At 42.2% G+C, this 16,303-nt stretch overlaps 1 long non-coding RNA gene across 2 annotated transcripts in view; it reads right to left on the reverse strand.

Moving 5' to 3' along the window:
- LOC140455138 (uncharacterized) overlaps positions 1-16,303 on the reverse strand; it is a 20,057-nt gene continuing 3,754 nt past the window's right edge. The window contains exons 2-4 of one of the 2 annotated variants that reach the window (XR_011952784.1): positions 9,716-10,046; positions 9,118-9,310; positions 1-1,003 (exon numbers count right to left, since the gene is read on the reverse strand). This is a non-coding gene — a long non-coding RNA (uncharacterized lncRNA). Of the gene's footprint in view, positions 1,004-1,727; positions 9,311-9,715; positions 10,047-16,303 lie in introns of those variants that run through there. The other variant, XR_011952783.1, reaches the window with a different exon arrangement.

Consider the following 16,303-nt stretch of genomic DNA (forward strand, 5'->3'; position numbering starts at 1 on the left):
CATTTCTTTTGCATTAATTTAAATGTTGCTGAGCTCCTCCCCTCCTCAACAAACTAAAACAAAGACAGAAAATCAACAAGTGCTCACATATTCAACCAGTACATGAAAGCACAGAGGTGACACAAAAAACCAAAGCATTTATTCAAAGGTTGCCCCACTTGTACCTTTGATGGTCATATATAATGTTCAGCCATAGATAAAGATCTTGATGTCTCAAGTATGAAAGGATGAAAAGGAAGGCAGTTTATCACATTATCTAAAGGCAATAGTGTGAAGCCATGACTGTGAACGTGTTGCACAGCAGCAAAGAATTTAACCTCAAGTAATAGTTTCACAGTGAATGTTGGTCAAACGGGTTGTATAGATTTGTTTTAGTTTCCATCAGTTAAGGTCGAATTCCACAATCCTCATCTCTCATTTCCCTTGAATCAATGAGAAAACCTTCCTCTGCAAGCATAAGTAATGACTTACAATCAGTAAGAGATGAAACAAAGCAATTCTTCCTGAATCAGAATAGCCATGATGTGGAGGCTCTGCCTTAATTCACATCTGGAATCCTCCACATTTGCATGGGATACTTTTCCCACTTACATCTCATTCGAAATCCTCTTTTATTTCAAATCATTTTGTCGAGAGGAACTTCCATTTTCCCTTCAAGTACATTTAGATATCAGTACGGTGCTTTGCATTAATAAAATAACTTTAAAAGGAAGACATGAGATGACAAGTGTTGAAATGTGAGACGTTTACTTTGACACCAACAAATGTGTCAGGTGCAAAAAGCTGGAGCAAAATTTTAGCAGGAACAATGCTAGATTTGTAAAAACATAGCATCAACTGGTTTTATTAGTAATTGTGTGCAATGTGAAGTTTAGCAGTTGACAAGAAAACAGGAACAACTTTAGATCCTTACCACCAAGATTGCACATTTGTGAAGGAATTTGTAACAAACATCTGGAAGAATGGCACGTAGATTGGAGTTTTTGTATCATTGCTCTTGTCTCTAGGAACACAGTGGAAAACGTTACAAATTGATGAATATTCTGACATGTTGACCACCTTCATATCTCTACACAGCTCTCTGGGAAAGTACAGCAGATAGCTGAAATAACTGTGACAACACAGAAAGATTAATAATAAGCAAAAGCAATTTAAACCACAGATGTTACAATATGATTCCTATTCATAATAAAAGGAATGAGCTCAAGGCAAAAGCTGAGGCAGGCAATTTGCAGAAGACTGATTGGCAACTAACAGCATGACACATTTAGGAAGGGACTAGGGTGTGAGAAGCTGACCAAGACAAAGATAACATATTGATAATTTTAAAAAGATGCAAACAATATCGAAATGGATGCAGAATTTATACAGATGCTGCAGGTGTTTGGTAATATAGAACCTGAGGATTGCTGAAATGGGACACATTATTCCAAACCGTTTTAACTTACACAAATGAGAACAATTCAAAGAGATCCAATTTAAGGATTAAGTCAACATTTATACTTTGAGTGACTGGTGCAAATAGGCTGCCAAGAACACTCTGCTAAAGGCAATGCCCTGGCGAATGCACCAGTTCATGGTAACTAGGCAAAAGGGAGGGCTGGACATGCTGGAAACCAGACTTTAGATCAGAGTGGTGCTGGAAAAGCACAGCAGGTCAGGCATCTGAGGAGCAGGAAAATCGATGTTTCAGGCAAAAGCCCTTCATCAGGATTTTTCAACTCCTCAGACGCTGCCTGACCTGCTGTGCTTTTCCAGCACCACTCTGATCTAAGTTCATGGTAACTGGCATTTCAGTGCCAAGCTTTTATTTGAACAGGGAGCCTGACTTGGATTGGCCACTGCCCTGAGGTGGAAACCAGCTTATGGCTGTCACCTATTTTGTTGAGTTGAAACAGGCATTGTGAATGCATGTGCCCTTTCTGTCTGCAAAGAACTGGGTCTTTTATATGATTATATGCGGCATTCCAGTACACATAAGTGCACCACACTGCAATCCTGATTAACAATACTAAATTGTCAGACATCCACTCGCCATGGCAACATTTCTACAAATCAGAGTCTACTAGCCAACCAAACAGCACTTGACCATCCGACAGTTAAATTTAGTCTTCTCTTTAATTTGGTATTCTTGCAAATTGTCCTGATGGGAAATGAGCAGCTTATGAGGAAATCAAGATGAATGTAAAACTGAAAAAATCCTGAAAAGAAAAGAGATCAAAACACAGTGGGATATCTTCAACAGGGTAATTAACACACTTTAAGAGAAATGTAAGCACAAAGCAAGCAAGTAATGCAACATGGTAGATGAATGAATAACTAAAGGGAGGATAAAATCTAAAGTAAGGGACACATAAAAGGTTTATACATAATAAAGGAGAGGGCAAAAAGAGATTTCAAAAGTTTAGGAGGAATTCCATAAACCATTCGGATATCAAAGAGAGATTTAAAAAATCAAGTTAGGAAGGAACATAAGCAGGTGTACTCTTTCAGCACATCCATAATACAAAGAAAATTAAAGTAGAATTAGGGTTATTAATATGAATGAACCACATAAACTCACAGGTAATGACAGAAGAAAATCTGATCTCCTGAATAACTGTTTGTCCTGCCTATTATTCAGCTTAAACTTCAGTCCAACTCGTTCAGATCTCCGAAATGAATTTAGTCCCATTTGCCAAGATTTGGCCCATATCCCTCTAAACCTTCCTATTCATGTAACCAACCCGGTGCTTTTTAAATGTTGTAATTGTACCAGCCTCCACCGCTTCCTCTGCCAGCTCATTTCGTACATGCACCACCATCTGTGAGCAAAGGTTGCCAGTTAAGTCCCTTTGAATTTTTTCCTCTTTCACCTTAAACTTATGCCCTCTAGTTTTGGACTCCTCTACCCTGAGAAGAAGACCTTGGTTATTCACCTTATCCATGCCCCTTGTGATTTTATAAATTTCTATAAGGAACCCCCAATAGCCTCCAATGCTCTAGGGAAAACAGCCCCAGACTATTCAGTCACTCCCTACAGCTCAAGCCCTCCAACCTTCCAATTCTTTCCTGAACTTTTTCAAGTTTCACAATGTCTTTCCTATGGGAGGGAGACCAGAATTGAATGTAGTATTCCAAAAGTGGCCTAACCAATGTCCTGTACAGCCACAACTAATTCCTTGTTGTGCCTGCATATGAACCTGTTGCACTCCAGTACTCATTGCCTGCCAGAATCTTGTCATTTGAATAATATTTCAATTTATTTTATTCTTGCTGCCAAGTGGACAATCACACATTTTCCAACTGTGCACTCCAGTCGCCAAACTTATCAATATCGCTTTGCACAATAAGAAGCCGTTGAGATAAATAAAGTTTCAAAAGGAAACGAGATAAAACATGAGGAAACATGCAGCTGAAGACTAATCAAAATGCTGAGCTGAGGTAACTTAAATGGGAGGAAGTTTGTGTAAAGTCTAATTGGAAAAATGGCCTGTTTCTGAGCTGTATGTTCTATGTAGTGAAGTGAAACAGTTGGGGCCCTTGACAATATGGTGGGTACATTTGAAAATGGGTATGGTACTGCACAGAGGTCAAAAGGCTCGGAGAAACTTGAAACAGTCCACTGACAGAAACATTTGATTGACTTCCTGTGTAGACACAGGAAGTGGCGTGAACCCACAACAGCTTCCAAAAACAATAGAAAGGGTTGAATTTCCCCACCTTTGGCCGTGTTTCTTTTCAGCCTTTGCATCAGGTTGCCTTTTCTCACGCAATCACCCTCTCTTCATTTGATTTATTGTGCATCTGGTCTCTACGATAGAATCATCATTGGCCACAAAAAGCCCAGCTCCAAAGCACTTCAAGCTCTGTAAGCCAGTCATTGTCACCTACTCTCTGGTCCTGCACTATTACCCCAAAGGAAATGGTCCAGAATGTTAGCTCCTCGCTTTACCAGCAGGGACATGGAGGTGCTGGTTTGTGGGCTACTCAAAAGAAGGACAGTGTTTCTTCCCTCCAGACTGCCAAAGGCCTGCCAAAGGCAGTCAGCCTGCACAGAGACACAAGCCTAAGTAAGGGCAGTTTCATGGGTTTAAGGCACATCTAGCAATGCCAAAAGAAGATTGATGAGCTTCTGTGCTCCGCAACGGCAAGTTATGAATGTACTACCTGATTCTAACAGTGCCACTGCTTCTCACTTTAACCATATTGCTGCGTACAACTCTCCCATCTACAACTACTGGTAAAGTGCCTGATGAAGAGTGGGTGGCTAATGTTGTCCCTTTGGTTAAGAAGGATTGTCAAGAGAAACTGGGAAACCATAGGCCTGTGAGTCTGACTTCAGTTGTGGGTAAATTGTTGGAGGTGATTCTAAAAAATGTGATTAGTTGACAGTTAGAGAGGCAAAACTTGATTCAGGGTAGTGAGCATGGTTTTGTGTGAGGAAAATCATATCTTACAAGCTTGAGTTTTTGAGCAAGTTACCAAAACGATTAATGAGGGCAGAGCAGTAGACTCATTCTTTAGTAAAGCCTTCGACAAGGTTCTGCAAAGTAGACTAATTACTAACGTTAGGTCACACGGGATTCGAGGTGAGTTTGCCAATTGGATACATAATTGGCTTAATGGCAGTAGACAGAGAGTAATAGTGGACGCTTGCTTTTTGGACTGGAAGCCTATCACCAGCAGTGTTCCACAGGGATTGGATCTGGGCCCTCTTCTGTTTGTCATTTAAATAAATGATCAGGATGAGAATATGGAAGTCATGGTTAGTAAGTGTGCGGACGTCACCAAAATTTGTGTCATAGTAGAGAGTGAGGAAGGTTTTGTCATATTACAAAGGGCTCTTGATCAAATGAATCAATGCGCTCAAAAACTGGCAGATGGAGTTCAATCTGGATAAATGTGAGGTATGGCATTTTGGAACAATGAACAGGGGCAGGACTTATACAATTAATGGTTGGGCATTGGGACAGAGGTTTCTAGGGACGCAAGTCCATAATTCTTTAAAGTTTGCATGGCACGTAGACAGGGTGGTTAAAAAGGCATTTCTTCATTGCTCAGTCCTTTGAGTAAAGGAGTTGGGAAGTCATATTAAGGTTGTACAGGATATTGGTGAGACCTCTTCTGTAGTATTGTGTCCAGTTCTGGTTTCCCAGTTTTAGGTAGGATATTATTAAGCGAGAAATGATTCAGAAGAAATTTACCAGGATGGAAGGTTAGACTTATAAAGAAAGGCTGGATAGGCTGGGACCTTTTACACTGAGCATAGGAGGTTGAGAGGTGACCTTATTGAGGTTTATAAACTCATGAGGGGCAGACATAGAGTTAATAGTAGGTGCTTATTCCCTTGAATGGGGAGTCTAAAGATGAGAAGGCATTCTTTTAAGGTGAGAGGAGAGAGATTTAAAACAAAACACAAGAGGGGCAAATTTTTTAAGCATAGGGTGGTTTGCATGTTGAGTGAACTTCCTGAGGAAGTGGTGATTGCGGGCACAGTAACGATCTTTAAAAGACAATTAGCTAAGTACATCATTAGGAGAGGTTTGGAGGCTTATGGCCCAAATGCAGGCAGGTGGGATTAGTTTGCGATTATGATCAGCATGGATTGGTTGGACCGAAGGGTCTGTTTCCATGATGTTTGGCTCCATGACTCTATGTAACTGTCACTGTTGCTTGCAGCATGTCCACTCAATAGCTCTCACCAACCTCACCCTCCAAGATGCCAATGCTTCTTGTAAACTGCACTTCCTACTCACTCACTGGGGACAGCTCGCCAACTCTAGCTCGCCATTAACACCAATAGCTCTCAACCACTTCCATCATACTCAGTCCTCCACTTTGGGTCATTGCAAGAAAAGATACGGTGTAACTGGACCAAGTGCACCAAGACCAGTAGCTGGGTGATGGACAATAAGTCCTCATCCCAAATGTGGTGAAAATCCTGAGTTGGCTGACCAAGAGGGAGACCACTTAGGTAGGGACATCAGGACATCATGAAGAATTGACTGAGTGAGCTCCATGATGCTGATCTCCTCTCTCATTACCACAAGTGCTAATCCAGAATGAGTTTCCTTACAGCTAATTACTTCTCACCTCTTAGGCAGACGTCAATGGGAATCAATGAACAAAAATGGCAAAGCAGCCAGTACCTCCTACCCTTAGCTCAACCTCCATCCCTGAGGAGGAGGACACTTAACCCTCAGATGATGGACTAGCAAGGCTTTCACCCCTCACCTTCCTCCAGCTCAGAGACATTTGCCTCAATTTCTCAATTGGATCCAGGAACACAATCTGATGAGGACATCACTGATGCCTCTCTACAGCTGGGTGAGGGAGAGATGCCACAGGTCATTGGCACTCAGAGGTTTTTCTCGAACAGGCACCCGCTCAGTTCCAGGTAGATGATGATCCTCATTAATGAGTTTGTGAAGATGTACAGACTGGCACAGGACTAGCAGACAGGTTTGTCAGAGGCAACTGGCCAACTGGATAGAAGGATAGAAGAGTCCACCCATGGTAGATATTATCAATGCCATGCTGTCACTGGCTTGTGTCTGGCTGCATCCATGGACAGGCTGGTGACTGCCAGTGAGACCCACAGTGTCTGTTAGGTATGAGGACAGAGCATAAGACCATAGACATATGAGCAGAAATTAGACTATTCGGCCCATCAACTTTGCTCTGCCATTTAATCATGGCGATAAGTTTCTCAACCTCATTCTCCTACTTTCTCCCTAGAATCCTGCTGATACTCAAAAACATGTCTAACTCAATCTTTCATATACTCAATGACCTGGCCTCTGCAGCCTTCTGTGGCAATGAATCCCACAGATTCATCACTCTCTGGCTGATGAAGTTTCTCCTTATCTCTGTTCTAAAAGGTCTTCCCTTCACTCTAAGATGATGCCTCTAGTCCCTCCTACCGATGGAAACATCCTCCCAACATCTACATTGTTCCATTGATCCAAACATGGGGTTCAACAAGTCTGGGTAATGACCCCTTAAATAATGAATAAAGTGGCTGCCTATCCATTCTATCCATGCCCCTCATAACCTTGCACACCTCAGCTAAGATCCCTCTCAATAACTCCTCATATCTCAGATCCTCCAGCCCAGGTAGGATCCTGGTCAATCACCCCGCAGTGCAATCACATCCTTTCTATGATGCGGTGATGAGCACTGTACCCAGAACTCCAGCTGTGGTGCAGCCAGTGTTTTGGACAGTTTATACAGTTTTTCTGCTCCTTGACGAATGACAGCAAGAATCCCAGAAAATCCACCATTTTCTACCTGCCCTGCCATCTTCAGCAGCCTGTGAACATGCACACCACAATCTCTTTGATCTTCGGTGCTTTACAGTTCCTTACCAGTTATAGTGCAATCCCTTTGGTTGCTCGCCTTCCCCAGGTTGAATTGCATTTGCCACAGATCCTCAGATGCTGCCTGACCGGCTGTGCTTTTCTAGCGCCACTCTTTTTGACTCTGACTGTCCAGCATCTGCAGTCCTCACACTCTCCTTTGTAACAGCTCTTCCAAGCTGACCAAGTCTGATAATATCCGCCTGCAGTTTCCAGCTCTCCCCCTCACCATTTATTTACATGTCACCCACAAACGTCTTGATTATACCTCCCATAATACAGCCCAAGTCAGCAATGCACAAACAGGATTAACCCCAGAGCTATGCCCTGTGGAAGCCCACCAGAAACAGACTTCAAGTCACAGAAACATCCCTCTAGCATTGCCCTCTTCTCCCTGTCTGTCAATGTACCACTTTAGATCCCATGGACTCTTACTTTCTTGACTATTCTGCTATGCTGGACCTTGTCAAAAGCTTTGCTAAGGTCTCCCGAAATCATGATAAATGAATTACCCCCAGCAACATTCCTAGTTTTCTCCGCACAATAAACATTTGATCAAATTTATCAAGCAAGGTTTCTCTTTAACAGATCACACTGATTATCCCATCTCTCTCTAAATGCAGTCATATTCTGTCTCTTAGTCTAAACTGCGGTGCTGGAAAAGTGCAGCAGGTCAGACAGTATCCAAGGAGCTGGGGAACCGACATTTTGGGCAATTCCTGATGAAGGGCTTACACCCGAAACATTGATTCTCCTGCTCCTCAGACGCTGCCTGACCTGCTGTGCTTTTCCAGCACCACACTCTCGACTCTGATCTCCAGCATCTGCAGTCCTCACTTTCTCCATATTCTGTCTCTTAGAGTTCTTTCTAATAACGTTCTCACCACTGAGGTTAGAATGAGTGGTCTGTAATTTCCAGCTCTATCCCTTCCTCCCTTTAGTAATAACAGAACAGCCCTCCAGTTCTCTGGCATCTCATCTGTGACAGAGAGGATTTGAAAATTATTGCCAGGAAGTCTGATATGCCTTCCCTTCCCTTTCTCAACAGTCTGGGTTAAATCTCAGGGTAAAAACAATGACTGCAGATGCTGGAAACCAGAGTTTAGATTAGAGTGGTGCTGGAAAAGCACAGCGGTTCAGGCAGCATCCGAGGAGCAGGAAAATCGAGGTTTCCAGCAAAAGCCAGGCTCACGGATTTATCCAGATGTGACTCTGCTGAACTCACCCACACTTGCTTTCTCTCTCTGTTAATTTGTTCCAATAATTCACAGTCCTCCACCTTGATGTCTATCTCTACATTGTCCTTTTCCATTATAAGGATTGAAGCACATATTCATCGAGGATTATGCCTATATTTTCTGGCTCCACAAACTGATTGATGTTATGGTCCAGAGTTGTCCTCTCCCTTATTGATCCTTCTTCATACTGGCTAAAAAGCATTCTCCAGGAGGAAGTTTATTGTTCCCTCCCTACCTTCTACACGGAAACTATCCCAAGTAATATTTGGGTATCTAAAATGCCCTAATCTTACACTTCTTCAAACTTTGATCACATATCTAATTATTATATCGCTCCCTGACTGTTTAAGCAACTATGGTAGACACCCCACTGTGTAAATAACCTCTTGCTGTTTTTAGTTCCTTCCACCTTGCCTCATTTAATGATCTTTTCAATATAGATGCCTCCTTGTTGCTATAATTGATTATTCAACCAATTTAGGAACTGCCTGCTTTTTTTCTTCTACCCCACTCTCTAGTGCATCTGAAAACTCATGTACCAAGAGTCTTTAGTCAAGTCCCAATCACTTCTGCTCCCTTGAGAGGCTGTGTGGCAACTCTGGAGGTTGCTGTTTATGGGCTTGGAGGCACCATGGTAATTGATGTCTTCTTCAATACTGTCATGGCACGCTCACCAAATTCTTAAGGAGCCCTCCAAGCATGGGTTCCATGTCAGATATGAGAGCCGATAATCTGTGAGGAATGTCAGAAATAGAACAGCACATCAGTACCCCAGATTCCTTACAATGAAGCACATACCCTATCAAGTACAAATATGGAGGGTTCACAAGGATGTCAATGCTATACCTCAGTATGGAGCTTTAAGCTCAATAACTTTATACAGATGCATGTTGCAGCTCCAAAGTGCTAAAACCTTTTTTTATTTTAAAGATATGCTGTATTCATAAAAAAACCTTGTATATATACTGTCACAAAACAGTTCAGTTCTGTACAGTTGCATATCAAGTAAATAAACAAATACATTGGACTTTGACTCTATCCAAAAATACCAAAGGTCTCTCTTACACATGCAGTACTAGTACTTACATACATTTGAGGCACTAGGAAGGTCCAATAACTGAACAGACTCCCATTTACCTTCAGCAGGAAGCCCTCAGACAGTGGTCTTTCCTCACTGCCCCTTGGCAGCAGCTGCCCCAAGCTTCAGTGCACCCCTCAGTGCATAGTCCGAGGCCGTGGAATATGCCAGTCTGCAGCCCTCAGTTGGGGTCAACTCCTTGCTCTGGAAAACCAACAAGGTTCAGGCAGCCCAAAGCTCATCGTTCACTGAATTGATGATCCTCCAGGCACAGTTGAAGAGCTTATGCTTGAAACGTTGACTCTCCTGCTCGTCGGATGCTGCCTGACCGACTATCCTTTTCCAGCACCACACGTTTCGACTCTGTTCTTCCAAAGTGATAAAGCTACACTGTTGGGAAGAGGTTGAAATTCAGACACATATATACTGTGAGCACACATTTAACGCTAACCCTTGAACATCACAGTCCATATTATCTCATACTTACAGTTAAGTGCACCTCGAAAGCATTGGCTTCCAGTGTCAAGCGTGAGAAGGTATACAGAAATGGAAAACCTAGCTGAGGCTTTTGAGTTTACACCTGCATATCTTACCCAAAAAATGCTAATCTCGTGAAAATTATGTCACAGTCTTGTTTGCTTGAAGCCATAATTTTTAATGTTAATTATTTCATTCAAATCTAATTTGATGGCAGTTGAGTGGTATTACACGATCAGTGGGTGTATGATTATTATGATTATTCCTAGTGAGGTCTCATTTGCTTCCATTAAAAACAAGATTTAAAACACAATTCATACATTTCTGTTTTAATGTCAGATCTCGAGCATCTGCAGCATTTTACTTATATTTAGAGTCATAGTGATGTACAGCATGGAAACAGACCCTTCGGTCCAACCCGTCCATGCCGACCTGATAACCCAACCCAATCTAGTCTGACCTGCCAGCACCCGGCCCATATCCCTCCAAACCCTTCCTATTCATATACCCATCTAGATGCCTCTTAAATGTTGTAATTATACCAGCCTCCACCACTTCCTCTGGCAGCTCATTCCATACAAATACCACCCTCTGTGTGAAAAAGTTGCCCCTTAGGTCTCTCTTATATCTTTCCCCTCTCACCCTAAACCTATGCTCTTTAGTTCTGGACTCCCTCACCCCAGGGAAAAGACTTTGCTCTGATTCTATAAACCTCTATAAGGTCACCCCTCAACCTCCGATGCTCCAGGGAAAACAGCCCTAGCCTATTCAACCTCTCCCTATAGCTCCAACCCTGGCAACATTCTCATAAATCTTTTCTGGACCCTTTCAAGTTTCACACCATCCTTCCAATAGGAATGAGACCAGAATTGTATGCAATATTCCAAGAGTGGCCTAACCAATGTCCTGTACAGCCGCAACTTGACCTCCCAACTCCTGTACACAATACACTGACCAATAAGGAAAGCATACCAAATGCCTTCTTCACTATCCTATCTACCTGTGACTCCACTTTCAAGGAGCTATGAACCTGCATTTCTATGTTCAGCAAATTCCCTAGGACCTTAACAGTAAGTGTATAAGTCCTGCTAAGATTTATTTTCCCAAAAATGCAGCACCTCACATTTATCTAAATTAAACTCCATCTGCCATTTCTCAGCCCATTGGCCCATCTGATCAAGATCCTGTTGTAATATTTGAGAAGGTTAGTTGCCTAACTATACTGTAAAGAATGTTGTAGATGTTTAATGCTGCATATGAGACTGATTATTGATTTCAATAAGTATAAGAAAAAGGGTCAACCGACTTGCATTCCATTAGCAAGCTTTATACACCTTTCCTTCCATTGTGCTATAAAAATTTCAGACTTTTTTGTCATTCTAAATATTACAACATTAGAGACGGTGAGAGGGGAAAGATATAAGAGGGACCTAAAGGGCATCGTTTTCACACAGAGGGTGGTATGTGTATGGAATGAGCTTCCAGAGCAAGTGGTGGAGGCTGGTACAATTGCAGCATTTAAAAGGCATCTGGATGGGTATATGATTATGAAATGTTTAGAGAGATATGGGCCAAGTGCTGGCAAATGGGACGAGATTAGGTTGGGATATCTGGTCAGCATGGACGAGTTGGACCGAAGGGTCTGTTTCTGTGCTGTACATCTCTATGTCTCTATGACTCTTAGAGGTTAGAGGTTCTGCTGGGGTCCTGGTTAGAGGTGCTGGATGGGACACTGGTCAGATGTTTGGACTGGGACCCAGGTTAGAGGTTCTGGATGGAATCCAGATTAGACATTCTGTCTCTTACATCAATTAAAGGTCTAGATGGCCCTGTGTTTCGAGGATCTGGCTCTGATATTTATTAGTGGTTCTGACTGAGACACATTTGGTATGTCATGTCTCGAACTATGGTTTGAGGTTTTGTCTTGGTTGCTAGTTCTGGGTTCTGGTTTTGGTGTAAAACGCATCTTTAAAGTCTCTGGGAAATACTGGACGGATATTGCATGGTTGGGAGGGGGGTGTAGTAGTAAGGTAGAGAGGCTCTGCTGCTCCAACCCTCAGTGTTAAAGCTTGATCGGCTCACCCTGCAGACATTGATGGAGGTCGGGCCATTAATTGGCCAAAGGTGGCACCTGATCGCCATCAGTGATGAATTTCCAGCTCACAGAGCTCCCAGCCAATCCATAGCTGTCTTGGCCCTGGCTGTAGTGGTTCCTGCAGTGCTGAAGAGCAGCCAGGGAGCTGGGAATGAGACCAAGTCAGAAGTCTCACTGGGAACCAGATTGTCAAGCTTGGGAGAAGGAAGCGTGGAGTTGAGCTTAGGGGAAATGAGGGCCTGGGAAATAAATCAGGGAAGAAAGAGGCCTCCAGTGGGCACAGTCCGGACCATTGCCCCTTTTTGAGCCAGCCTTTCAACCTGAACACTAAGGCAAGATCAAAGGGGGTGAAGGAGGCTGCATGTTCACTCTGTAGACATTTTGGAGCTACAGTAAGCCCATTGACAAGTGAGCCACTGCATTTACAGTAACTGTAGAGGTGGATCTGCAGTCAGTAAGTGGCAGATGTTAGTCCTGTTTATGATCCACCCCACATTTGCGAAGCTTTCCCAGAATTCTGACCAAGAGACTCATATAGTTCAGTGGCAATGCTTGCTTCACTGAGGTGGGAGGTCTGAGTTCAAACCCCCAGCCATCCCTGAGGTGCAGCATTACTTGCTGAAGCAATCTGCTTACAATTCTGACCGAACCTTCTGTTAGCTGGTGTTTGCAATTTCACAACCTTTGGAAATAATGTTAATGTCTGCAATTTCAAGCATGATTTTCAGAATAAGTAAAATGGGGATAGAGGACAAATGCCCATTGACACAGTAGCATTCTGCTAAATAAAACTTACTTGGCATACGCTGTCATGAAACTCAGAAAAGAAAGCAAAAGCTTCTCTCAGGAAATCAGGACGTCGCAGTGAATTTTGCAGTTTGTTAGGTGCTTCAGAAGGGTAGTTGGTGTTATAATGTATGAAACAGATTTACTATACAGCAAGCTTCAGTGGAAATCAATGAGATATATCACCAATTAAGCTCCTTTCACCATAATTGTTTGACCGATAAATACTAACCAGCAGAGCTCTGAGATCTAATTCCAAATGTTGCAGTGGGATTTATGAGAGTGGCAACAGGTATTTGGTCTCGCTCTAAAATTAGCAATGGTGAAATGTTGGGGTTCATTCCTATTGGGTTCAATACCCCTGCTGAGGGTTTTAGCGAGGATCTATGACAGGTACAGACAAATGAGGTGACTGGGGTTTTCACACTTAGAGAGTGGGCTGCATAAAGCGGCCGTACACAGGAAGCAGCCTGCGGCTCTTACTGTGGTTATTGCTGCATTAAATATAACTGCTCCAAGTAAAGGCTGCAGCATTTAGATGGTTCACGTCAAGAATGGCTCTAATGTCCTACACTGAAATTGTTGACAGTGCTCAGTGAGGTGATGGCACTGTAAGACATGTGGGAGTTGTCACGCTTGGCGAGAGTATCAGTGGAAGTGAAATGGTGCTGAAGAGCGATGCCTTTTATTCCAGTGGCAGCAGCACAGTGAAGGGGTCTCATGCCTGGCCTCCAGGTCCATGGCTTATGACAGAGCACTTAACAAGCAGGACTGCAAAGCTGGACACTTTCTTCACTTTTCTGGCTTCACATTCTCTGCTTTGGTTCATTCTCTGTGTTTTAAGACGGTGCCGGAGAGTGGCGACACCATGCAATACTTTTCACTGTATTTTGTAACAAGATGCACATGACAATAGTGTATCAAATGAAACAAATTCTACGCAGATACGTCAATGCAGGGGTGACCTCTTTTATATCAGATGCTCAATCTCCCTCCTCAGGTCAGGGGATTCTCTGGTCAGCATTAATGATGATGCTGCTGTCAGTTGAACACTGGTGCACAAATTGGCAGTTGTGTTTATTATGTTTTAATTGCTTCAAAAATTACTTAAATGAGCTATAAAGTTCATTGAGATGTGCGTAACTAAAAAGGTTGCATAAACGCAATTTTATTTTACTTCTGTAACCCAGAGGAGCTGGCTTTAGTTTGAATCTGTCCTATATAACACTCATAATTTTAAAAAATGGAGCAGGCAATGAAACATTAAGTCAGTGGGATTGCCCCTGGGAGACAGTAGCGGCATTGGACGAATGATCTCAAAAACCAGCTTAATGCTCTGGGGACACAGGTTCACATCTCACCACAATAGCTGGTGGAGTTTAAATTCAGTAAATCAGTCTGGAGTGATAAAGTTAACGTCTGTAATAGTGACTGCTGCATAAGGCCTGAAGGGGTTAATATGAGGCCACCGAAATACATGCACAGGCTGTAAGTCAGTGTTCGTCTGGTTGTCTTATAGTTAGGCCTCTCTCGTAACCACAACTTAGTTTAGACATAGCTTAGATATCTGAGAAGATACCCTTCCTTTTTACCAAGTATAAAAGCAATGTTCTGGAACATAATGACATGCCTGGCCGTTACCGAGGCTAGTTAAGAATCAACCACATTTCTGTGGTTCTGGAGTCAGACTGAGCAAGCAAGACAGTCAATGATAGTTGTCTTGGCCACTGGTGTAAGAGGTGACCACACCTGGCACCTGTTTGTGCTTGGATCTGCTTTGAGTAGATTTGCTGTGGTAATAAAATGCAGGGTTAGCCACGCATACAGAAGGGATATGCTCATGAACAACAAGTACCCACAGCTCATAAACAAATTTTAAAAAAACAACCAGCACATTAATTATCTTTCCTCAATATGGCCTATGTGACACGAGGCTCATGCTGACATGGAAGTAAAAACAATGACTACAGATACTGGAAACCAGATTCTTGATTAGTGGTGCTGGAAGAGCACAGCAGTTCAGGCAGCATCCAAATAGCTTCGAAATCGACGTTTCGGGCAAAAGCCCTTCATCATGCTGACATGGGTTGGTTTGGCTGTTTCAGATAACAATTGAGGGCAGATAAGGATTCAAAGAATGAGTAAGATAAACTTTTCCTAGTAATTGATGTGTCTAATTGTATAACATTCTTTAAAAAAAAATGGAGCCTGCTGTAAGAAGGGAAGTAGTGGCCAAGTGGCTTTATCACTTGGCCTATTAATCCAAAGATTCAAATAATGTTCGGAGACTGAGGTTTGTATCCTCCTATGGCAGGTGGTGGAATTTGAATTAGATAACCACCTGGAATTAAGAGTCTTATGATGACCAATGAAATCATCACCAATTGCTGGGGATAACCCATTTGGTTCATTAATATCCATTAGGGTAGGAGAGTTCTGCCCTATATCTGATTCCTGTCCCACTGCAATGTGGTTGATTTAATTACCTTTGAGTAATTAGACAGGGGTAATAAATACTAGCCTAACTCATGACACCTGCATCATATGAATTTAAAAAAAACACCCAGAGTAACCAAGTAATAAACTAACCTATGAAATAGGAAATAAAACTCCTCTAAGTTAATCTTTTAAGAATGCAACATGCTGTTCTCACATGCTCAGACCTAAACGTGACTCCAGTCCTAATGCTCTTGGGAGTGTCTTATGAATGGTCTATAAATGTCAGCTTTTTTGAATGATCCGAAATCCTGACTTCAAACTTTGAAAAGCCAGGAATTCATCAGAACTAGCCATTGAAGAAAACCTTTTAAAGTGTTTGGGGGTGATCATAACATTGGAAAAATAATGTAAGTTGGGCAATATTGAGTTGAATGGCTATGATACTCAATTTTTTTTCTTGTTTTGACTTCAATGAAAAAGAAACTTGTGTTGGTGTATGATAGGAGCTTAATTTCCTCTGTGCGTTTTATGCCATCACCCAAAAGATAAAATTATTTCCATGTGTTACTAACTGTGCTAAAACATCTTATGTTACATTCGGTCACTCTGTTAATACAGAGGTTCAAATCTTGCTTGATCTATTTTTGATCTGTATTTTCTCTACATATGAGTCACCAAGTTCCATTATAAAAATAAACCTCTCTTTTTTAAAAAAGAACACTACCCTTTCCAGTGGTTATTTATAGACACAATGATATCAAATAACATAATCACATTCTTCAGTTAAAAAGTCTTTTGTAACATTTGGAAGTATGTGCAGTGAAGGTAATGGGACAATTAAGTGGGATCA

This window comes from Chiloscyllium punctatum, chromosome 30 (assembly GCF_047496795.1).
Source record: "Chiloscyllium punctatum isolate Juve2018m chromosome 30, sChiPun1.3, whole genome shotgun sequence".
Taxonomy (NCBI): domain Eukaryota; kingdom Metazoa; phylum Chordata; class Chondrichthyes; order Orectolobiformes; family Hemiscylliidae; genus Chiloscyllium; species Chiloscyllium punctatum.